The 24,612-nt window shown below is 36.0% G+C and overlaps 1 pseudogene; it reads left to right on the top strand.

Annotated features, from left to right (window-relative positions):
• The window catches only part of LOC130867668 (60S ribosomal protein L34-like), a 42,477-nt pseudogene extending 21,799 nt beyond the window's left edge, over positions 1 to 20,678 (top strand).
• The last annotated feature ends 3,934 nt before the right edge of the window (positions 20,679 to 24,612 follow it).

Raw genomic sequence — 24,612 nt, 5'->3', positions numbered from 1 at the left:
ACACTTTTAATAGTTGAATAAGGGACCCATTGAAGTCAGGGGACAGGAACAATGACACCCTGGCTATTGTTGGCTGTCATATTTTCCTTACTAGGATGATCAAAATGATAATCAAATGGTGATCAAAAATGATAATTAATTTTTTGTACCTGTTTCTGTCTTCAGTTTCCTGATATAGAAAACTTTTGATGAATGATATGTATCCTGAGGATTTAAAATAGAGATAACTGATTGGTTTTTTTGGATTATAAAAACTAAAATTTGTGGTTATTTTACGATTTCTTAGAAGATTGCTTTCTGAGATAAATAAATGATTGATGTTTGTTTTGTAACCACAAAATACAGTCTGCCAGTGAAAGAACTGGCTGAGAAAAACATCTTGATTGCTTACACTCTGTTAATCTATAACAAATTGTTTAGACATGAATGTATGTGTGTTTTCAGAGATACTTTTCATCTGTAATACATAAAATATTTAATCATGAAACAGACATGATAAACATGTCAGTTTTCACCTGAATTTTTGTGATCATTTACTTAAAAATGGAATGCAACTATAATGTAATTTTTATACTGCCTAAAAGATTTTTGTTTAAGTACATAAAATAAAGTTAGAAGAAAGACCTCAAGAGAGACAGAAGGGATACATCTGGATAGAGGTAAGAAAAAAATTAGATGAGAAAAGATGATAGTGAGTGCCTAAAGGGGTGTGAGTGTGTGTATGTGTTTTCCTTTTTCTGCTCGCCCCAGAGAATTTTTACTACCTTCAATAGAAAAGTCAATTTGAGTTATTAGTTCACTAACTGTGTGGAATCCCGTCAGTCTGTGAGCTGATGAAGGCTGGTCCTCACAGCACCAATAGAACAAGGAGTTTAGTGTGAGATCATGTCTCCTAAAAATATTTAAAATAACACCTGCAAAGCTCAACAATATGACTGTCCAAACATGTACTAAACTAGGACAACAGCTATGCAGAAGGGAGATATCTCATTGGGAATTTCATCATCCCTCAGCCCTAGACAAGGAATTACATGCTGTTAGTGAAAGCTTGACATCGAGAAACTTCTTTCCTTCCCAGGAAAGAACAGACCAATTTGTTATCCAATACCAAAAGGTTCACCCTAGAAATAGATATAAAAGTAGTATTGTACAGGCTGAGCAGGCTATATTTATGTATTTAGACACACACACACCCTTATAAACAATTAAAGAAAATAAAGGCATGGGTTTGAAAGAGAGCGAGGAAGGTATATGGGAATGACTGAGAGGAAAAAAGGGAAATGGGAAATAATGTGATTATATTATAATCTTAAAATAAAATAATAATAATAATTTTAAATAGATACCTATATTCACTGGTTTGAAATCTATATATCATATATCTGTGCCATCTGGGGTAGTTTCTGTTGCCTAGTATTTTTTCCTGTGTCTCATATTTTCTTTAATTTTTTTCTTATAATCTATTCTTATACTCTTACTTTCCATGGTTTAGCGATTGTATTTGTGTTTATCTTCCCAAACATCTTGATGATGGATTTTCTCAGCTTAGATTATTTCATGGCCTACTCTTCGGCTTATGCTGTTGTCTGTTTAAATGAAGCTGTGCTCTTGGGATAACGCTTCTCTAAATCAAGTTAGATTGTAGTCAAGGACAAGACTGTTCTCCATGGGCTCAAAAAAAACTGCTTGTAGTCTTAGCCTTGCTGTCCACCAGGTATACAATATTTAGTAATTTTTTGAAGTCCTTGATTCTTCTGTGATGAAAGAATAAGAATTATATCTGGAACAGTTCAATAAAAGTTGTACTTGTCATAATGTCTATGTTGTGATGGAATACCCAAGAAATTGACTTAAACCAAGACAGATTTGTTTGCACAGTTTCAGAGTTCAGTCCATTGCAAAAGTTCTGAGACTGTGGTAAAGCAGAACTGCATGGCATAAAGTACAGGAGATTAGAGCTGCTCTCTTATTGGCAGCAATGAGACCACTTGCATTTATCCTGAAGCCTTTTCCACAAAACCCATTATGTCATGGATCCATCAGTGGATTAATTCATTTCTGGGTACGTAAAAATCCAACTGTTTATCAAAGGCCCCAACTCTATATACTGCTTCACTGAGGACCAAATTCTTGTCATGATCTTTGTGGAATATTTCAAATACAAACCATACTGATGGTTGCATAAGAAAGCACCAGCATACATATCACTATGCACTCTAGCAGCTGAATTTAGAACGTTATACTTGGAAAATTATATATGGTCTTGGGATTTTGCTTTCTGAATGTGTTCTTGCCTCTCTCCATCTGATTTGGTTTCTCAATAGTGGCAATTGTGAGTTGTATGAACACATTTTATGCCCTTTCACTTTATGGAAACTAGTATACTGAATTTATTTTAAAAATAAGTAGAAAATAATAATAATAATAATAATAATAATAATAATAATAAGTCTGGTTGAGGAGAGTAAAGTTGGGGGCATATATTTCCCTGAAGTTTAAGAATGATATAATTCTCTCTCTCTCTCTCTCTGTCTCTCTTTCTCTTTTTTTCTGTCTCTTTTCCTATATACACTCAATATCTCTATTCTTTTTCCAGTTTCCTTTATATGGACATATACACATATATGTATATGCTGCAATATAAAATTTTAAAAAAGTAAATATATCTAATTGATTTTTAATTGTTTTGTTTGTTTTAAGGCATCCTCCCATGATTTTTGGACTAGCTCATCCACCTAATCTGGAGAACCAGGAAGAGATGATACTCCAGTCTTCAGTCATGAGTCTGAGGATCATCTGACGCAGAATTCCTTAAGATATCTCAATATCTTGTTAAAACAATTGCTCATTCATTAATGAGGTCCAAACATTGGGAAGGGAAATGTGTCATCTTTGCTTTAAAGGATTTAATGATTGATAGCAAAATGGTAAACCAAGCCCAGGGCATGTCATCTCCTGGATCTTTGCATCTGGAAGATCAGATGCCCATTAGACCACCTTTTACTTTACTGATACCTGCCCATTATGGAACCATGTTTCATTAAGCATTTTTCATGGGGCCTATATAAATGTGTCAAGTATTTACTGCTAGGATAGATAATCAAATCAGATAGATAAACTCTTCAGATAGACAACCAAATTAAATCAAATGCTATATTTGGTTTTCAAGACTTAATGACCCTGGAATAGTCACTGAATACTAACACTGACTATTTTGAGATGAATACTATCTTAAGAACAGTTTTATATATAACATTTTTTAGCTACTACTTCATGTAGCTTGGAAACAGCTGCTTATAAAATGGAAGATTTTTTTTCTGTTGATACCTAGGGTCATATGCACAAACACCCACTTATTTTAATGTTTATTTTGTGTGATATCCAATCATGTTGTAATCTGCCAAGTATCTATACATGAATTTAGTATAGCTATAATTTTTCAAACAAATTATCCATAGAAATGAATCATTTCTGATAGTATCACTTCTGGTGAGTGTGTTACTTGTGGCTATATTACAATTATTTAGAATGAGATTCTAACAATGTTGGAGTCTTCTCTGTTGTTTCAGCTGATGATGTGATTAAAGTATGTGAAAAAGGGTTACATGTTCCCCCCTCCCAGAAATTGTATAGCTTAGAATTGAGGCTAAGATTTTTGGACCCTATTAGACTAAGAGTGGCTTAGTGATTAGAAAGGGGGGGGGGGACTACTAGGGTACCTAATAAGTGGCACAGATGAAAGAGATTGTCCTTTCATGGAGGAGATAGCCAATAAAAAACCATTAAGAGAACATATTAGTTTATTAGGTGTTTAAGAAACAGTTTCCTTCGTAGAGAATGACTTCTGGAAATCCAAAGCAAGGCAGAACTGATCTTATTTCTTACAATGATGTAAAGGGCAATTTGATTTTCTTTTGTCTTTTTGGAGGCAGTAAGTAGTAATACATTTCTTTTTCTCTGAAGAAAAATATAGTTTAACTGTACAAATAAACAATTTACTATATAGGTATAATTTAGCTTTAATCTAAAATAATTTTAAGACAATAATACAGTAATCGTGCTCATTATAGATGGTGATATGCCAAGATTTAAGAAAGTAAAACTGCAAAGTCCCCTGTGCTGTGAGGGACACAAAAGCACTTAGTAAGTAGCAAGAATAATATTTTCAAATTAATATGTCGTTTGTGAAAACTACTAATTAATCTGACTACATCAGGGACAGTTGTTTTTGGGTTTTATGTATTTGTGTGTTCTGGAAAGTGTCCAACTCTTGCAGGAAAAGGAGACTAGAAAGGACACCAAGAGGGAATTTACTATCAGTTATATTTGCTACTCTCCTACAGTTTGCCAATATGTCAGGAGCTGGGACAGACTGAGTGAGCTAGTGCCATTTCATTAGTCACAGTTGGGTGCAGTTTGGTCCTCATGGAATTACGTCAGACTGAAGAGGATAAAACTCAAACTGCATAATGTTCTGTACATCTTGCACTGACTTCATGATGTGCTTCTGAGATATAATAAAATCTAAAGTGGAAAAACAATTTTGTAGAGTTACTTGAATATGACCTCGTGTTCTCATTATGTACACGAGTAATTTTTGTCTCGGTAATGTCTATTGTGGTATTACTAAAGTTAGAACTGAAAGCACAGTAACAGGAAGGTAGATTCAAATGGGGAGGGTCCTGTCAAAAACAAATATCCCAGCTCTCCTGGATCCGACTTAAGCTATCATAATGACACAGCAGCTTTACAGGAACGTAACTGTGCAGAGTCATTTTCAAGCCAGATTGGTTTGTGCTCATTAAATTATAAACTTTATCAGGCATCTTTAAACAGAGTGTCCTTATTAGATATGGCAAAGACGACAAGAGGGAGAAAATATATTTCATTTTGCAGATGGGCTTTTATTCTTGGTTCCTTTTGGTTGCCTTGAGCTTTACCAATCCTAATGCACTTGCTGATGAGTTTTGGACAATTCTTCTTCTCTCTCATTGCATAGTCCCCTATTAAAACTGGTAATAGCTTATTTATACTCCATCATGTTGCATAATTTTAAGCACACCCAAGTGAGTCATTGATTGAAATGAGCTAATGGTATTTTCTACCTGCTTAATGTCTTTGGTTCAGAAATATATACATTGAAAATCCAGAGCTCACATGAAAGGGCTCCTTTTGCCCCTGGTGACACCTATATAGATGGACATTTGCTAGTATATGCTCCTAATGGACTGTATTACTACCATTCTTTCCCAAGACTATACTGCTGTATTTTAGACACATGAGTGTTGTGAAATGTTAGTTGAAGATGTGTTGGATTTGTTTATGGTGTAGAACATTTGTTTAATGATGCAAAGCTGTGCTGCATTTTTCTATGTTCCAATTCTGTGATGGTGTGTTATTTTGCCTGTCTAAAACACCTGATTGGTCTAATAAAGAGCTCAATGGTTAATAGCTAGGCAGGAAAGGAAAAGGTGGGGCTGGCAGGCAGAGAGAATAAATAGGAGGATAAAAAGAGAAGACAGAGATGATGAGTCAAAGGGGGCAGCCTTCTGGCTACACAATCAGCAATGGAGTAAGAAGTAAAGAAGGGTATATAGGATAAAGATAAAAGACCATAGGCAAAAGATAGATGGAATGATTTACATTAAGAAAAGTTGACTAGAAACAAGCAAAGCTAAGACTGGGCATTCTTAAATAAGAGTAAGTATCCATGTTTCTCTGTGGGAGATGGGTGCCATGCGCGCAAAGAGAAAAAGAAGAAAAAATAACATGAGAAGTCTTGTTTTTTTTTCCTGTTTAATTTCCTTTTTCCTTAAATTTTCTTAAGTTTAATAAGTAGAAGTACTTAATTAAATGTTTATAATTTGTATCGGAAAAACATATCCAAAATTGATTTCTTCTTTTCAAAGAAAGACTATCTAGGACAACAAAACCGTCAGTTTTGGTCGTTTGAGAGCCGTTAAACATTTTAGTGATATAAAACATTTTATTTGAACATTTATTGAGAATACAATTTTAGTTTCTAAAAACTATTATATTATTCTAACATGAATCCTTATAACAATAAGACAAAGCAGAAAAAAGTAATCACACCATATAGTTTATATATCACAATGATTTTTTTTTCACTGATAAAAGGTAGGTCCACAAGTGCTTCCGGAATCAAAATCTATCGTAACTAAACTATCTCATATGCATGCTATATCTTTCTTTTCCTTCCTGCCGAATTTGGCCATATCTGTTAAATGATTCCTTTTGGGCTTACATTATTATTTGATTTGCAGAGATTACATGTATTCCAGAAAATGAGTTCTAATTAGTACCACAGTTAGCTCGTGTTCTCACTATTTTACTTGTATTTACATATGGTTGTTAATCATGGCCATCTGTTCGATACAACAAATGCTGTTCTATCTTCTTCCTAAAAAGAAAACTGGTTTCATTAGGGCATGAGTAAAGCTCTATTCATTCATACTTTTTGAAATTATGCAAAGGTCACATTACAGATTTCTGCTATTGAGTTAGAATTCTATGAATTTACTATGTAAAGCCTTTACAGGAGAAACTTGTGTGGAAATTTTGCTCTTTAGCCTTTAATCTCTGAGTTTGCTAGGAACTCAGACACATATGCGTGGGCTCTTCCTCTTCTTGTTGTTCTAATGGCTGTTAGACTATAAAGACAAAGGGAGTAGGAGCAGTAAGCAGGGTCCTTGTAGAGCTGTATGATGGAAATAGCCTCACAGGAGCCGGCTTCAGCAAGACAGCTCAATTTTATTCCAGAGCGAGGAACTGTATAGTCTTCTATTTTGTTCAGAATTCAGAGAGCTGTCCAGAGATGGTGGACTGACGGGAGGCAGAGGCAGGCAGATCTCTGTGAGTTCGAGAACAGCCTGGTCTACAAGAGCTAGTTCCAGGACAGGCTCCAAAACCACAAAGAAACCCTGTCTCGAAAAACCAAAAAAAAAAAAAAAAAAAAAGAAAAAGAAAAAGAAAGAAACAGGGCCTTTCAATACAAATGCACATATGCATACATACTCAAATGTCCATTGAAACATTCATATACATATATAAACATTTATACAAACACACCAGAGCATGCATATATGTGCAAAGGCATAGTTATTTCACACCCTTTATGCCTGATTAAATGTAGAATGAATCTTAGAGACACAAGACTTGTGAAATGAAGATTCAAAAAAGAATTCTCAATGTGAAATTAATACATCTCTTTATATTTTCTTGCCTGTGCTAAAGATAAGATATATTTAAAAAAAAATGTGAGTGAAACCAGTTCATGGACTCTTACCTATAACAGATGAAATCAAATATAATCAAAAGCCCATATTTTAAACTGTGGAAATGTAGTAGTAGGCCAATACCTTACTTGAGGTAAAATACTGAGCACAGTCATGGGCTGTATTCCATAATAAATATTGCAATGTCTCCATTAATGGTTAAAGTATTTATGTACATGCAATGGATAATTACTGAAAGGCTAGAGCAAGGACTTGCCAGGTCAAAACGCCTTCTGCCTAACCTGACCACTTGAGTTCTATTCCTGAAACGTATTGATGGAAAGAGAGAACATCCCCACCCTCACCTCCCACAACTTGTCCTCTGACTTCCACTCCTCCCACAAAGAAAAAGAAATAAATTTGAAAGAAATTAAAATTAAAAAAATTGACTGTTTATTCAGGTCATATTTTGCCTCAAAATTATTTTCAGTGAAAGAAACAATCTTTTGATATTTGATGACTTATTTTAAAATGGAAAAATTAGGGGCGCTTAATTGTGAAGGTAAGAGAACAGTAAATAGGGAAGGAGTGGGAGGAGGAAAAATAACCCTAACTTTCAAAAAGACATAAAAATTGTCATACTTTTATTTAGAAATGTATATAATGGAGGATAACACCTGGAATGCATTAATATGGACTAGATTCTGTTGGATGCAGATTATATCTCTGTGCTTCAAAGAGCAAAAAAAACAAAAAGAATTGTATATAATGTATGTAAGTGTATATGTACACATGTATGGATAGTTTTAAAGAAATTATGTCATGTGGGGTATTAATGCTCCTCCCAAGAGTATTAAGCTTCCCTTATGTGATGCTTGAAACTTGTATTAAAAAGGAGGAGAACATAGTATTGACATATTACCAATCCAGCATAATTCTTTGTACTCACAGATGAGTGAAGCATAAGTGTAGCCCTCACATGTAATCAAAGAAACTTTCCTTTGCCATAGATAGGGATGATTGCAGAAAACCACAAAGGAGAAGAATGCAGAAAACAAGAGATGATAGAGAGCCCAGGTTCAAATGACTGACCTACAGCATTACTCTTGCATTCAAGTCTTAGGGACTATCATGAAAGAGGAATCAGGAAAATGATAACAGCCAAAGGACCAGAAAACCTTCTTTGAGATTGTGTCTCCAATTAATTTCAGAGAAGGTACATTCATAATATTTCAACAATATAGCTGGCTAAAATGGACCTGGACACATACAAGATCAGTAGATCATGCTAATGTTAATATGAATGGAGAAATCTCATGGGTCCCCACTCATAATAAAAAGCTACAGGTAACTAAGGACTGCTGAGAGAGGGCAAATGAGTCTTTTCCAGGGCTGAAGCTCCTATCTGATTTTCCAAGACCTAATGGTCACAACTGAAATCATATTCACATAATAAACATAATTAGACTCAGAAGTTTATATTTGTATATTTATGCATGTATTATATGCAAATGTAACAATGTAAGAAAATGAGATCATGAATTTGACAGGGAGAAAAGAGGGAACATGGGACGGACTGGGGGCTAGATGGAAAAAATTGCTAAATACAGTTTTACTTATAATCCATTTCAAAAAGACCTTCTTTCTCAAATTGAATCCCATTTTTCAATATTTAAGGAAAGAGAATGACTTCTGATTTATTAGGGGTATCTTGGAGGTACCTCATTTCTTGTATCTTAAATTTCTGTCAAAGAGGACTGTCTTCTTGGGGGAGAGAAGAAATTCTTTTGCTCTACTTGCTATGTGTCAGATCCATGTCTTCTCTCTACCCCTTAGACAGCATTTGAATTTAGGAAAGCACAAGTGAGTTCTGTGATTTTTGGGCATTCTTGTGAGGATGCTCATTAATTATATTACTTCATGAAGATGGGGGTTATATCTTTCTACATTCTAGTTAAGAGTCAAACAATGAATATAGAATCTGAGGCGGATGACAATTCATAGTCTACAGACTTCATTGGGCTACTCCAGACTTCATTGGGATACCCTGAAGCTCCAGTTAGATTTTTCCATGGTCTTGAAATTTCTCTCAGCTTGGGGGATTATGATAAAATACACTTTTATCTGGAAGTTGAAAACAGAGATATAAATGAGTCACATTCTTACATTAAAAATCAGAATCAAATCTGATATTTCATATTCCTTAACCAAAAGTCCCTGGAGGAATAAATAGTTTATACAGATAAACTATGTGAGTAAAGAAGAGGGCAAAAAAATTGGGAGCTCACCAAGGCCAGCTGGACTGTGACTGAAAAAGCATAGGATAAAACCGGACTCTCTGAACATGGCGGACAAAGAGAGCTGACGGGAGGCCAAGGACAATGGCACGGGTTTTGATCCTACTTCATGTTCTGACTTTGTGGGAGCCTAGACAGTTTGGGTGTTCACCTTCCTAGACCTGGATGGAGAGGGGAGGACCTTGGACTTTCCACAGGGCAGGGAACCCTGACTACTCTTGGGACTGGAGAGGGAGGAGAAGAGGCATGGGAGGAGGGGGAGAGGAGCGGGAGGAGGGTGAGGGAAATGGGAGGCGGGGAGGAAGCGGAAATTTTTTTTTTCAATAAAAAAAATGTCTATTTCCAAAGTTAAAGTGAACACATAAACAAACATACAGGAACACACACACATTTGCCTTGTCTAAGAGATAGAATTAGGTGAATCGGTAGTCACTCATTTTCATTTTCTCTCTTCCAAATTTCATTTGTTGATGTTTACATGGAAAAGGAAAAGAAAATCACATGGAGATATAAATCCAACTGAACCTGAAACACGGTTCTCACCTTTTTGCTACCACCTGTGTTCTCTGTGATTTGTCTCTTTAAAAATTGTTTGAGAGATGGCTCAGTGGTTAAGAGCACTGGTTGCTCTTCCAAAGGTCCTGAGTTCAATTCCCAGCAACCACATGGTGGCTCACAACCATCTGTAATGAGATTTGGTGCCCTCCTCTGGCATGTGGGCATACATGGAGGCAGAATGTTGTATACATAATAAATAAATCTTTAAAAAAATAAATAAAATAAAATAAAAATGGTTTTTAGTTTATTTTTCTTAATTTGTTGAGAACAATCAAGCACGTGAATTATGGAATGTTAAACACTGAACAATGCCTTAATCATCTTTATGAGCTACCTTACCATAGTAATGTCGGTGATGTGTGGGGTAATAGCAATTCTGGTACTTAGTCAGTTCTGGGAAGACACTAAAAAACCCCTTTACATGAAAGTCCTAGTGTTTGTGACTCTTTACTTGAGGAAAATCCTGGGACAGAGATACAGTTAGTGATAGATCCCTTACCTACTGAGCTCAAGGTCCTAGGTTCAATCACTAACACCATAGACAAAGAAAGACTGAATGAAGAGAGGGAGAAATGAGAAAGAAGGAAACCGGTACTATTACACCTATGACATGACTTTCCTTACTTGTTCCATTTGCATGCTATTTTCCATCTTAGAGCAAAGCATAATTATTGAAGAGAACTTAAAAAAATATGAAGAGTTTTATAAAAACTAAAACCCTTAAGATGCCCTTCTAAATCAGAGATAGTCCTCTTACATATTTGGACTGTTTCCTGATTCCTCCCTGTTCATCCTGCATCAGTCCCTGCTGTGTTCATTTTTTGAATATTTTTTTTGTTATTAGCATGGCATCATGAATTTTCCTTTTCTCTGGATATATTAATACTAAAGACTTGTGCTATTATCTTAGAGTAACTATCCTATTAGACAAATATTTTTAATACCTGTTCATGCACTTCTGATTGATTGAATACCTAGAAAAATGGTTCTTAGTTTGATCTTGGCTAGACATGATTTTCCACTGTTTCTCAATTTTTATATAAGAATATGAGATAGCACTCCTTTTGTTATGATAATAATCATAATCACCATGCCTGCAGTGCATTATCTGTACTATAAAACACAAAGAAATAGCTCCTGGTGGGAAGATTACTCAACCAACGTAACATAATCCAAAACTGACAGATAGTCAATATTTTGGCAGGAGGCAGTGAGAAAAACATAAATGTTTTCAATTTCTTCTTTGACTAGGGGAAATACCAACAACTATTGAGAAGAACTGAATTTAGAGACTGATAATGATAATGTCAATAAAGAAGAACTGGTAATGACTAAAAACAAGAGAGAAATGGAAGAAGATAGAGTGGAAGTAATGCATTAACTTTTTCATTCTTGCTTTGGCCCTGAAGAAATGCTTCCAGGATTGTGACATAGTTGGGAAGAATGAGAGTGGTAGGTGTAACATGCAACATTGTTTTAAAAATGTGATGTCATTATTGTTTGCACAGATGGTTGACATGGAGCTACAGAATTCAAGATGTGCTGGACAAATGATGGATGCTCTTGACATTGAGGGAATCTTTTATGCTAGAACAGAAGAACTAGAAAGGTTCAGAGAGGAATCTTCATCTGATCTGCACATGCAAGAACAGATATTCCCTAGGTGGAGAGGGACGTAGCTTGCAGGAACACTTGTGAAAGTGGTTGACTATGGACATCTCTCTGGACTCAGCAGAGAAACAGGGGTGTAAGACTGGAACCATGAATTAACAGACTTCAGTGTTTTGCTCCCTCCCTATTTTAGACCCCTTGTCCTTTTTTATTGGAAACTAAGACTGTAGAGTGTGGCAGTGAGGAGAGCAGACTAACGGGAAGTCATTCAAAAGGAATCTTGGAAGATGTTAGAGAAAATCAGAGTTGACTTGCTGCTTTAAATTGCAAAGCTACAACTGGAATAAATGTGCTGAACATTCTGCTATGTAGATACAGAACAGGGATGCTTTGGGGAACATTCTTCTTTCATTGTTAAAAATTCTGGAAGCTAATTAAATAAGATTTGATCTTTGTTAGAAAATAAGTAATTACTTGAGGTTTCTAAAAATGAATTACGATTTAACAATTCAAGCAATGAGAAGTAAAATTTTCTTCCTCAATGCTACAAGGAGGATTGACACTTAGTTTTTATGAGAACCTTTCATTTAGGAAAGATTTTAATTCTTCAGTAAGTGAAAAGGGTTGAACTGGGAATTGCCTCACTATATTTTTCTAACCAAATGCAGTAGTCATAAAATGAATAATTGGAGCTTATTCTTCAGGGGATGAATATTCCATGACAGCAATCTTTGGACTCCAAAAAGGTTGTTAAAATTTGTGTGCTATGTGTCTACATTATAACTATTTTAATGTCTCACAACCATGTATGCTTTTCATTAAACAAACTTTCCCATGTAGAGTAGAATGTTGGGATGTAAGTTAGGGATAGTAAAATCTACTTTAAAGCTTAAGCTCATGAGGTTTTTGGGAATCTCATTATCATCTGTGGTGTGCTGTACTTTATATCATTAGCCGGCAAAGTTAAATTGAAGCTGCTGTGTAAGTGCCTCTCCCCTCCAGCCTATGAAAGTGGTTTTTTTGTTGTTGTTCCTAACTGAAGATTCAAGTTCAGTTGTAGAATTGCTTAAATTTTCCAGGAAACAAAAATCTTGAAGAGCTCTAGCTTGTTAATGAAATAGAAATTAGCAAATATCAAACTTCTATCCCAAATGGGTTCATTCAACTATAATTACCCATTCTGCATTATGAGTGTTAATTCATTGAGAGGAAACAAGAGTCATTGTTCCTAAAAGAAAAGGTTTTAAAGACATTGAACTTTTGAGGTAACAGTCCAGTACCATGACCTGGAAATCCAAAGTGTGGACAGCACTCCTGGTTCTTGGTATAACCTGAAGAGTGTGACCTCAACAGATGTAGAAATTTAGATATTTGGTCAGAGTATCTGCCTACAGATAAACTACACCATCCATGTTTCTTTTAAAGCTGTTTTTCATAGTGGGACTGCTTGCCTGGTTAGGAAGATGGATGGGTCACCCGCAGTCACACATTGATTAGGTGACAGCTCGTTCTGAAGAAAAGCTTAGGCTGTGGCCTGCAGAACTTTCCACTCTTGGTGATGCTTGCTTTGTACAACGGACAATGTAATGCTTTTCTACAAATTAAACATCTCCATCTTCAGTTGTCTCAGGCAGGTGGGTTTGGTTGACCCAGGGCACTGTTGGAAAACCAGGGTCTACGCAAGAGAAATTCTCAAGCATTTTTCTTCATTGGAGTGAAAATTAGCTAGTGTGTTTATGATCAGTACAATGAATCCTGAGACAAAAAGAAGATATCATTAATTCTTAATGGAAAGGATAAAAAATATGAATTTGCTTATTTTGCCAAGATAAATATTTGAAAAATGTTTTCCCCAATGAAAGAAGAATGAGAGGAGAATTTTTAAGCTGGTGTTTTTGTCAGGTTTTAATGTCTGGTAAAGAAGTTAGGAAAGCTTGGAAGAAGGTATGATCATAAACTCAGTGGGCACGCGGACTTCGCAGGGCAAATTTCTAACCCTGATGATAAGGAAAAAAATAAAGTTCTGGAGAACTAAGTAAACTTTGAATTTTAAGACATGTATCATTGCAATTTTTTCATTTATTTATTTATTTTTCTTTTTCTCTTTTTTTATTCTTTTTTTTATTCTTTTTTAATTAAAATTTCCAACTGCTCCCCGTTTCCCATTTCCCTCCCCCTCCTCCCACATATTGCCCCCTCCCCCCGCTCCCCTCCCCCTATCCCCACTCCTCTTCTCCTCCAACCAGTCCATTCCCCCTCTCTCTCGATACTGAAGAGCAGTCCAAATTCCCTGCCCTACAGGAAGACCAAGGTCCTCCCACTTCTATCTATCAGTTCCACTGTCACAGTGGATGGGTGCACGCCTCGTGGTCCTGATTTCCTTGCTCATGTTCTCCCTCCTTCTGCTCCTCATTTGGACCTTAAGAGCTCAGACCGTTGCTCCAAATTGGGTCTCTGTCTCTCTCTCGATCCATCGCCAGATGTAGGTTCCCGTGCCATTCTCCTTGGCCTCTCGTCAGCTCTCATTGTCTGCCACATTCAGAGAGTCCGGTTTTATCCCATGTTTTTTCAGTGGCAGTCCAGCTGGCCTTGGTGAGCTCCCAATAGATCGGCCCCACTGTCTCAGTGGTTGGGTGCACCCCTCATGGTCCTGACTTCCTTGTTCATGTTCTCTCTCCTTCTGCTCCTCATTATAACCTTGGGAGCTCAGTCTGGTGCTCCAGTGTGGGTCTCTGTCTCTATCTCCATCCATCGCTAGACGAAGGTTCTATGGCGATATGCAAGATATTCATCAATATGATTATAGGATAGGTTCAGGTTCCCTATCCTCAGGTGCCCCAATGAACTAACTGGGGACATTGCCCTGGGCATCTGGTAGCCACTCCAAGTTCAAGTCTCTTGCCAACCCTTAGGTGGCTCCCTTAACTAAGGTATGAGTTTCCCTGCTCCCCTATCCAACCTTCCTTTATCCCCAATCACCCCGATTCCCCCAGTTCCCCTCATCCTCTCCATCACACTTTTCTCTCCCTATCACCCCTCATCCCCATCCCACCCCACCCCCAAGATTCCAATTTTTTGCCCATCAATCTTGTCTATTTCCCATAGCTGGGAGGATATCTATATGTTTTTCCTTGGGTTTACCCTCTTGTTTAGCTTCTTTAGGATCACAAATTATAGACTCAGTGGCCCCTATCCATGGCTAGAAACCAATTATGAGTGAGTACATCCCATGATCTTCTTTTTGGGTCTCGGTTACCTCACTCAGGATCGTATTTTCTATTTCCATCCATTTGCATGCAAAATTCGAGAAGTCATTGTTTTTTACAGCAGAGTAGTACTCTAATGTGTATATATTCCACACTTTCTTCATCCATTCTTCCATTGAAGGGCATCTAGGTTGCTTCCAGGTTCTGGCTATTACAAATAATGCTGCTATGAACATAGTTGGACAAATGCTTTTGTCATATGATAGGGCATCTCTTGGGTATATTCCCAAGAGTGCTATTGCTGGGTCCAGGGGTAGGTTGATCCCAATTTTTCTGAGAAACCGCCACACTGATTTCCAAAGTGGTTGCACAAGTTTGCATTCCCACCAGCAATGGATGAGAGTACCCCTTTCTCCACAACCTCTCCAGCAAAGGCTATCATTGGTGTTTTTGATTTTAGCCATTCTGACAGGTGTAATATGATATCTCAAAGTTGTTTTGATTTGCATTTCTCTGATCGCTAAGGAGGTTGAGCATGACCTTAAGTATCTTTTGGCCATTTGAACTTCTTCTGTTGAGAACTCTCTGTTCAGTTCAGTGCCCCATTTTTTAATTGGGTTAATTATCCTTTTAAAGTCTAGTTTCTTGAGTTCTTTATATATTTTGGAGATCAGACCTTTGTCTGTTGTGGGGTTGGTGAAGATCTTCTCCCAGTCAGTAGGCTGCCTTTTTGTCTTAATGACAGTGTCCTTTGCTTTACAGAAGCTTCTCAGTTTCAGGAGGTCCCATTTATTCAATGTTGCCCTTAATGTCTGTGCTGCTGGGGTTATACATAGGAAGCGATCTCCTGTGCCCATATGTTGTAGGGTACTTCCCATTTTCTCTTCTATCAGGTTCAGTGTGTTCAGATTGATATTGAGGTCTTTGATCCATTTGGACTTGAGTTTTGTGCATGGTGATAGATATGGGTCTATTTTCATTCTTCTACAGGTTGACATCCAATTGTGCCAGCACCATTTGTTGAAGATGCTTTCTTTCTTCCATTGTATACTTTTAGCTCCTTTATCGAAAATCAGTTGTTCATAGGTTTGTGTGTTAAAATCCGGGTCTTCTATACGATTCCATTGCAATTTTTATCCACTTATTTGATCGGTGAAATCTTAGCAATGATTGGTGTGGGAAGTCTTTTGTATATGTGTTGTTTTTATTGGTTAATGAATAAAGAAGCTGCTTTTGGTCAATGACTTAATAGAATGTAGCCAGGGTGGAAGAGATAAATATATAGAGAGTATGTCAAAGAGATGCCATGGAACCACCAGAGGTGACAAACATGAGCTTCAAGGTGGAACCTTGCTGATAGGTCACGAACCTCATGGTAAAATATAATAGAAATGGGCTAACCAAAGATATAAGAGCTAGCCAGCAATACTCTTAAGTGATTGGTCAAGCAGTATTTAAAAAATATAGTTTCTGAGTGGTTATTTTGTGGTCAGGGAAGCCAGGAACAAATAAGCAGCCTCCTACAACAAATGAGGTCTACATAATGTCATCCTGGAATGTAAGTTCCCCTCATCTTCCAAATCTTTGGCTAGTTTCCTTGCCATTTATTTCCATATTTTCAAATTATTTATTCCACTGGAAACACCAGATTTTTCCACTTATTAAACTTATACTTTAGATTGTGAATATCTAGGAAATTTTAAACAAAATTTCCAACAATACTTTACACAATAACTATTTGTAAGGTTGTGGTTATTAATGTACATCTGTTGTAATAAGATTTCAGTTCCATCTATTAACCTACCATTGCTTAAGTCGTTTTTGACAGGAAAAGTTTTTTTATGCGTAAAATATTGTTTATCAGGATTTATTGTGACTCTTTTACAGGTCTTATAACATCTAAAAGATCTCTATGTCTAAAAATAATTGATTTAAATTTTCATTTAAAATTCAATCTAACATTAGTATATGAAAGCTTTGTCAAACCCAATAATTATTGTGAATATATCATTGTGTCTGAAGAAATGATAGTCAATCATATTTAAATCTTTTCATAAGATATAATGATGTATACTAACTTTTGTATAATATCTGCCTTTCATTTTGGAATAGATTAATATTTCAGTTAAGTTTCATAGACTGAATACTGAGGGCCTCTCCAAATCAGTTCAGGAGTCTGAATATTGATAATATTTAGCATTTATTTATTTCTTCCTCCCACATGGAGGCTCAGGCAAGCGAACACAGATGACAAGACTTGTTAGCAAACATCATTCTTTGTCTTCATCAGCTGAATCACACACTGGCCACTGAATTTTTAAGGTCTTTGAATTGAGGATAGTGCTGGCAAATAAATCAGGAGCCATCTCTCCATTATCAATAATAGGAGTAATTACATTCAATTTTTTTTCTTAAATACTTGTGTAAAACTAACACTAAAGTCAACAGAGAATGACTTTTGTGTTAAAGATTTGGTGAAAAATGATATGGTGAAAAATGATTTGGTTTTTACACTTCTGCCTTCCATAAAACCATTTCCCGTATACTATAAAATTAATTTCATAAAAATGGACTTGACCCTCATTACTTTAAAATAATTTTAGGATTAGAAATTGTACCCTCTTGCTCATGATATTTGTATTTGTCACTTGTTCTTTGCTAGTCAGAGAATCAGTGTTTTTCATCCCTGTTCTTGATAATTGGTCTTTTTATTCAATTCTCTATCACTTATCATTTTTTATGTTTAACAATGAATGTTACAAAATTGACTTAGCAAGCTGTTTGTTTGGTCATTTATTATTTTACATAAAATATTTTTGTTAATTCTTTGAGAATTTAATAGGAGGTATTTTGCTCGTACTTGGCATTTTTATTTAACTACCTTTGACTTCTGGGGGGAACATTATCACCTGTGTGAAGTAACTACTATTAAACTCTTTTATATAAAATCATATGTTTAAGACACTTATAAATTTACATACAGGATTTTCAAACATTCTTAGTTTAGTTATCCCTACCAAAACCTCTTCTCTGACAAATGTTCAGTCTTTCTTCTTTCATTTTTTTTAATTATTTCTTTTTACTCCTTTTATGGAGTTGAGATTTAAAACAGCATTTTTGCAATTTGAACTTACCTCTTTTGTGTATTTGTTTAAATATTTTCTTAAAAATTATATAAGATGGTTGAAGGGGAGGGGAGAGGTAGAGAGGGAAGCAAAGAAAAATGTAGAGATCTATAAAAATAATAAAAAATAAAAATAAAAGAAGACAAAAATTATATAAGCATTAAGGCTTTAATTAAAGTAATATATTTGGTATGTCTGTTAATTCTTTTATTTAATAGCCTGTAGCTTATATGGTATCTTCCTTCTCTCTCTCTCTCTCTCTCTCTCTCTCTCTCTCTCTCTTTCTCCATGTCTGTGTGTGTGTGTCTGTATTCTAGTTCAATATGGAAGTTTTGAGTCCCAACACCAAAACCTTAGGATTTTGGGTTAAGTGTTTAAATGAAATTCTGAGTCATTAACATAAATTTTTCATTGCATTGTTATTTGAGTTTATGTGTATTTCATTCAGTAAAATTTGTCTAATATATCTTTAAGAAAAATAAATATAGCCGGCGTTAGTGGTGCATGCCTTCAATCCCAGCTCTTGGGAGGCAGAGACAGGTGGATCTCTGTGAGTTCGAAGTCAGCCTGATCTACAATAGCTAGTTCCAGGATAGGCTCCAAAACTACAGAGAAACTCTGTCTTGAAAAAACAAACAAACAAACAAATAAATAAATAACATAGAGCTAGAAGAATTGATGCTTATTTTATTTTTTCTTCTGACACACCAAAACTTAATGGAAATAAAATAGAGGACAATAAAATAAAAGTACAGGGCATCTGTTTAAAGATAAGTAAAATGTTCCTGTGGTTTTTATGAAGAATTTTAGATCCCCTTTCCTTGTCAGTCCCTCTAATATTTGTAGGATATCTCCACCAACTTCCCAGAGCAGCTAAGTCACTTTATCAAGGAGGTTTTAACTTCTTGTAAAAAGCCTTTAAAATACCAGTACTTTGGTATTGACCACCAACTCTACTTTTAGTGTATATCCTCAGGAACTAGCAAATATTTGCTTTGGTTTATAGCTGAGGATTCTGTAAGGGTTAATCTTCATAAACAACCTGAATGGATTTTAAATTACTTACACACCCACACACCCACACATGGGTGTACTTTAGAAAGCAGTACACACTCTGTGTTAAAATTACTATTCAATTGGAAGATCAATGACTACTGAAAATGCAAATCTTCCTGTATGTATAATTTATTGAATTTTCAAACTTCAAGGTTTAGAAAATTTAAACCGTTGCTTGGGAAGGGACATATTGATCACCTCCACTGCAAACCAAAATTGATTTTAAATGCTATCTTTATCTTTCTTATTAAATTAAAATATTTAATATATATTTGAGTAATGTTTTGTCTATTATTTGTTAATCTCATATAATATGCTATGACAATATTCACTCTCCCAACTCCTTCCATTTACTTTTCTACCCATACGAATTTGTGCTTTCTTTCTTAAACATGCAAAACGGAAATCATTTAGCCTTGTCCAAGTACTCCTGGGATTGGGGCCTATCCTGGAGTGTCATTCATATACCAGTGTGGTTCATATACAAGTATAATTCTTTTGTAGAAGACTGACATTCCTTTACCCAGAAATAATCAAATTCATAGAGCTCCATTGTATCCATATCTCTCTTCCATGCTGGGATTTTGAATAGCTTTATTATATGCATCTGTCTAGTTGTGTCTGAAAAACACTATTTTCTTGAAATCAACTGCCTCCTTTGGCTCTTACAATCTTTGCCATCACTTTTTATTTACCTCAGAATTTTTTGGGAAGGGAGTGATATAGACATTCTATTTAAGGCTGAGTCTTCTAATATCTCTTATTATTTGTACACTAATTATTATATATTTGTTCTATTTGCCAGGTACCCCTAGATCTCTGATGAGAATTAAATAATGCACTGATCTCTGGGTTTCTAAATAAAGCATTAGAAGTCAGTTTATTGCTATGGAGCTTCAGCAGAAATTAGAGTAGGCTTATGATGTACTTAATCTCATGGTATTGCTTTCTTTGATAATGTCAGATATTGGTTCCATCAAATGAAATAAACGTTTACGCAAGTAAAAGGAAAATGTTTGGTTGCTCCCATAACTTTCATAAACCTATTGAACCAGCTGGATATGTGGCTAAATTGTTTGTTTTATATTTCAGGATTCATAGCTGGATGAGATGGATAATAAATTTGCTCCATGGTAGAATATGCAATACCTTCCAACATTATGAAAGAGAGCTGGGAGGGGTGAAGGTTCCAGTTGAAAACCAGCTAGAATTTTCCCAGATAAATGACAGTGACATACTATAGATATACTATAGAGACCTGAGACTCACTAATAGAGAGAAGTTTGAGAAAGTCACAGTCGATAGGTGCTCATTTGTACATTATGATATTTTTGAAAAAAATTGTGTGTGTGTGTGTGTTGTGGCTCAGAAACTTGGAGTCCAACCACAGCGATGCACCATATCTGTTTTTTTTAATGGTTAAAGAGCTCTCTATTCTTTAAGGCAGAAGATGCTGAGATCTTCCTAGATGGTACCATGAAGAAACAATTCTACTTCCTGCTCTCTTTACAGTCTCCAAACTATGAAGCAGAGCAAGCACAAATGACTTTCATCAGCTTCTTTTCAGCTGTTTCGGGAGTAAAGAGGTGAAGTGCAAATAAAAAATTGAACATCCTTTGCCCAGGTGAGAGCAAGAGAGGAGGAGATTCCCGAAGTCTCTGATGATGTGGCACTTCTTTCTCTCTACGATGCCCTGGTATGGTATAAAAGAACAGATTACATGACCCCATTTTACTCAGCATTCCGCAGAGGCATAACTAGGATTTCATTACTTTACCTTGCTGCTGCTGCTGTTCAGTGCTAGTGACAGCGACCGAGGGGGAGGCAAGAGACCTAGAAGTTGAGGTAATCAGAATAGTCTTGCTCAAAATAGCATTTCCCATAATCCCGTGTGTGGATTTTGCTTCAGCTCTTTATCCTTGAACTTAAAAGACCCAATTGTGGCGTTGGGCCCACTGAAAACATTTTCATGGCAAAACAAGAAATTTTTTTCACATCCAAAATAGAAAATCAGTACAGTGCCCAGAGAAATGGAAATGAGGCTTTTGCAACATGGAAGTTAGATGATTTCTGGAGATGAAAAACAACAGGAAAATTTTTTAAACAAATACATAAAAATTTATTCAGCTGCTTATTTGTAATTAATTGGTAAAAAGATATTTACTGGGTTCCTAACATTTGTTGAAAATATTATTATAAGCACATTTATAATCTACATTCAAACAGTATTCTTTTTCTTTTTTATTATTGAAACCAATTCTTCTCTAAAACAATGCATCCCGATCACAACTTCCTCTTGCTTCATGCTTCACTTCTCCCAGCTCCCCCACCATCTCCATTCTCCTGTATCCACTTCTTCTTCATCTCTGTCTGAAAAGAGCAGGCATCCAAGAGACAAACAGCCAAACAGGACAAAAAAATTGCAGTACCACAGGACAAAAGCCCTCACACAGAAACTGAACACAGTAACCCAAGAGGAGAAAAAGACTTCCCAAGTTCAAGCAAGAGTCAAAGATATATCTGCTCCAGTAGTTAGAAGTTCTACAAAAGCATCAAGCTAACATCACAACATATACTCAGTGGACCTGGTGCAGACCCGTGCAGGACCCGTGTTTGCTGTTTCAGTCTCATGAACCCGTGTGAGCCCTGATTATTTGATTCAATGGGCCATGTTTTCCTGGTCTCCACTACTCCCTCTGATTCCTACAATCTTTTCTCAGTGTTCTCCAAGCTCCAAGGAGACCTTCAATTTAGACTCTCCCTCAGCATAATATCTGGCTGCGGATCTCTGCATCTGTTCCCATCTGCTGCCTGAGAAAGGCTCACTAATGACGACTGGACAAGGCCCTGATCTGTGAGTATAACAGAATATCATTAGGAATTATATCATTGATTTGAGGGGGGGCATCCGGAAGTTATTGTAGAAACCCAATGCACTGGAAATTTCCTAAAATCAATGAGGGTGCACCTAGTGAGAACTCCTAGGAATGTCTCAAGTGGCCTTCACTTTTAGCCTGTCACGGCTTCCAGTATGGGACTGGGTTGCATTTGGTTTAGATGATGGTTGAGAGGGTCCCATGGAGAAGCCCAAACAACAGTGGCTAATACTAAGACAAAGGGTTACACTCCACAAACTGACAGTAGAGCACAATTTCCAAGGACAACATCCACACCGCTCATTGGACAGTTTGAGCTGGTGCCTGTTAGAGCCTTCATTCCTATGTTCTAGTCTCTGGCAAGGGAAAGTTCTCTGCAGGCTACTGAAGACTTTTCACATGACACATAAAGATGATGAAAATATTTTTTTAAAAAAATGAATAAAGGTTTGGTGTTGATGATATTGTTGTAGAGTGGGTATGCTTAAAAATCATTGGCTTTATGTGAATTAATATCTTATATATACTGACAACACTTAAATTAATATACTAAGTTTTTTCTCATAATATCTATCAGTTTTGTAAGTATATGCCAGGCATCCAGCAGCAGCAAAGAGCCAACTTGGTTTTCTGCACAGTTTTATGAATTAGTGGGAAAAAGATACAAGAACATAAGCAAATAAAATAAATTATTACAAACAAGTTTTTAAACTGACATACTTTCATGTGTAAGTGAAACAGTGATGAGAGACTGACAAAGGACCTAGGGCAAGTTTTATGACCAAAAAGAGTAGTGATAACCTGTGAATGTTCAAAATAATAAAATCCAAATAAAGTGTGTGTGTGTGTGTGTGTGTGTATTATAAAGAAAACGGACAAGAGATCCAGGAATGTTGAGAGAACTTGAAAGTTGCAAAACTCTTGTTCCTATGACTTAGTGTATATTAAAAAATGAAGAAAGAAGATAAGTCACAAACCAAATATTAACCACTCATTTATGTGTTGGGAAAAATTAGAGGTTTTTCTCATATATTAAAAATTACAAGAAAATTCAAATGTAGGAACAAGACAATTTCATGTAAAGTTTTAAAATTATTTTGGAAACAGATTGGCAGTATCACATGTGACTAGTTAAGGGTAGGGAAACAAAGACAGAATAACATAATTCTTTTAAGTATGATTTACATTTTCAATTAGAATCCCTTTGGGACTTGCATTTTTATATAATAAGAACTGGTTCTCTATTACCTGGTTTTTGTTTTGACAAGGGTAGGTGATTGTCTAATGATAGATACAGAGGTTAATACTAACATTGGAATAACAACAGTGAGAATGGACATCCACAAATAAAGCTGAGTTTTTATTTGAAAAACACATTGACAGAATCTAATGCAGTGGTTCTCAACCTGCCTAATACTGTGACATTTTAATATATTTCCTCAGAATGTGGTGACCCCCCCCAACGACAAAATTATTTCAATGCTACTTCATAACTGTAAATTTGCTACTGCTATGGTTTGTAATACAAATATCTGATGCGAGGGATACCTGATATGAGACTCCCAAAGGAGTTACAACCCACAGGTTGAGAAAGCTGTTCTGGTATACTAGCTATGTGTTTACATAAACAGTGGCTATTTAATTCTTCCTGTTAATATTAAGGACTGTGATGCAACTCTGAGAGAGTGGGAAGTCAGAAGAAACCTGGTTGTTATGAATCAGGGAATAAACTTTATATACATAAAGTCTAAAAATGAAATATTTAAAGACTAAATAAAGAAGCATATGCATGCATTTGTAAGTCTAAAATCATGAGGGGTCAGGCCTGGTATACCCACTCAAAACTTCCAGAAGAATGGAACTCTCTACCTGCTAATATGGTTTATTCTAATCACTATGATATCGAATGATAACCCTTTATTGATCAAATTTTGCCACATCATGGACTATATATACTACTGAAAAGGATAGAGTAGTAAGGGTTTGACCATTATCAGAGGTATGTAGGAATATAGAGGAAGAGCTGGAGTTGATTTGTGATAAACATAGATATTGAAGTCTACCTCAAAGACTCCTCAAGGGTCGAAGTGACAAACTCAGTGGTAGAGAACTTTTGAGTAAGTTGGAAACCCTTACTCAAAAGGGTTTGATCCCCTGTATTAAAAAATGATAAAATTATGATTAATTAGATGAAACCAAGATGATAGAAAATAAAAAAGCTGACTAACTTTGATAAATATGACTAAGTAGCTGAGTAATGGAAAAAAGAAGGATTCCTTCAGCTTGGCTTTTTGAAGCTGTGAGTGCTCTAGATAATGCTTATGACTAAAGAGATGGCTGACCAGGTAGAGCAGGACACGGAGTGAAGCTGAGGTAATGGGAAGAAGCAATCAGTGTGGACATCAAGGCTTTTATTTTGTTTGGGTTTTAAAGTACAGGGCTGTTGGGAACAAGATCTGCAATTTTCAGGCTAAATGCTCACTCACCCTGCCTTTAAACTTCACTTAGAAGTTCTAAATCTACTTTCACAGAAAGAAAGGACAGAAAGGAAGGGAGGAGATCCTCCTTTTAAAGACAACCCATTAAGCATTTATCTTTATCTTTATGGCATTTTGGAGACTTTCCAGATAAAGACAGGACTGGCTCAC

The sequence above is a fragment of the Chionomys nivalis genome, chromosome 2 (genome assembly GCF_950005125.1).
Source record: "Chionomys nivalis chromosome 2, mChiNiv1.1, whole genome shotgun sequence".
Taxonomy (NCBI): domain Eukaryota; kingdom Metazoa; phylum Chordata; class Mammalia; order Rodentia; family Cricetidae; genus Chionomys; species Chionomys nivalis.
The sequence above is the reverse complement of the archived record's forward strand: the minus strand, read 5'-3'. Positions and strand labels throughout refer to the sequence as shown.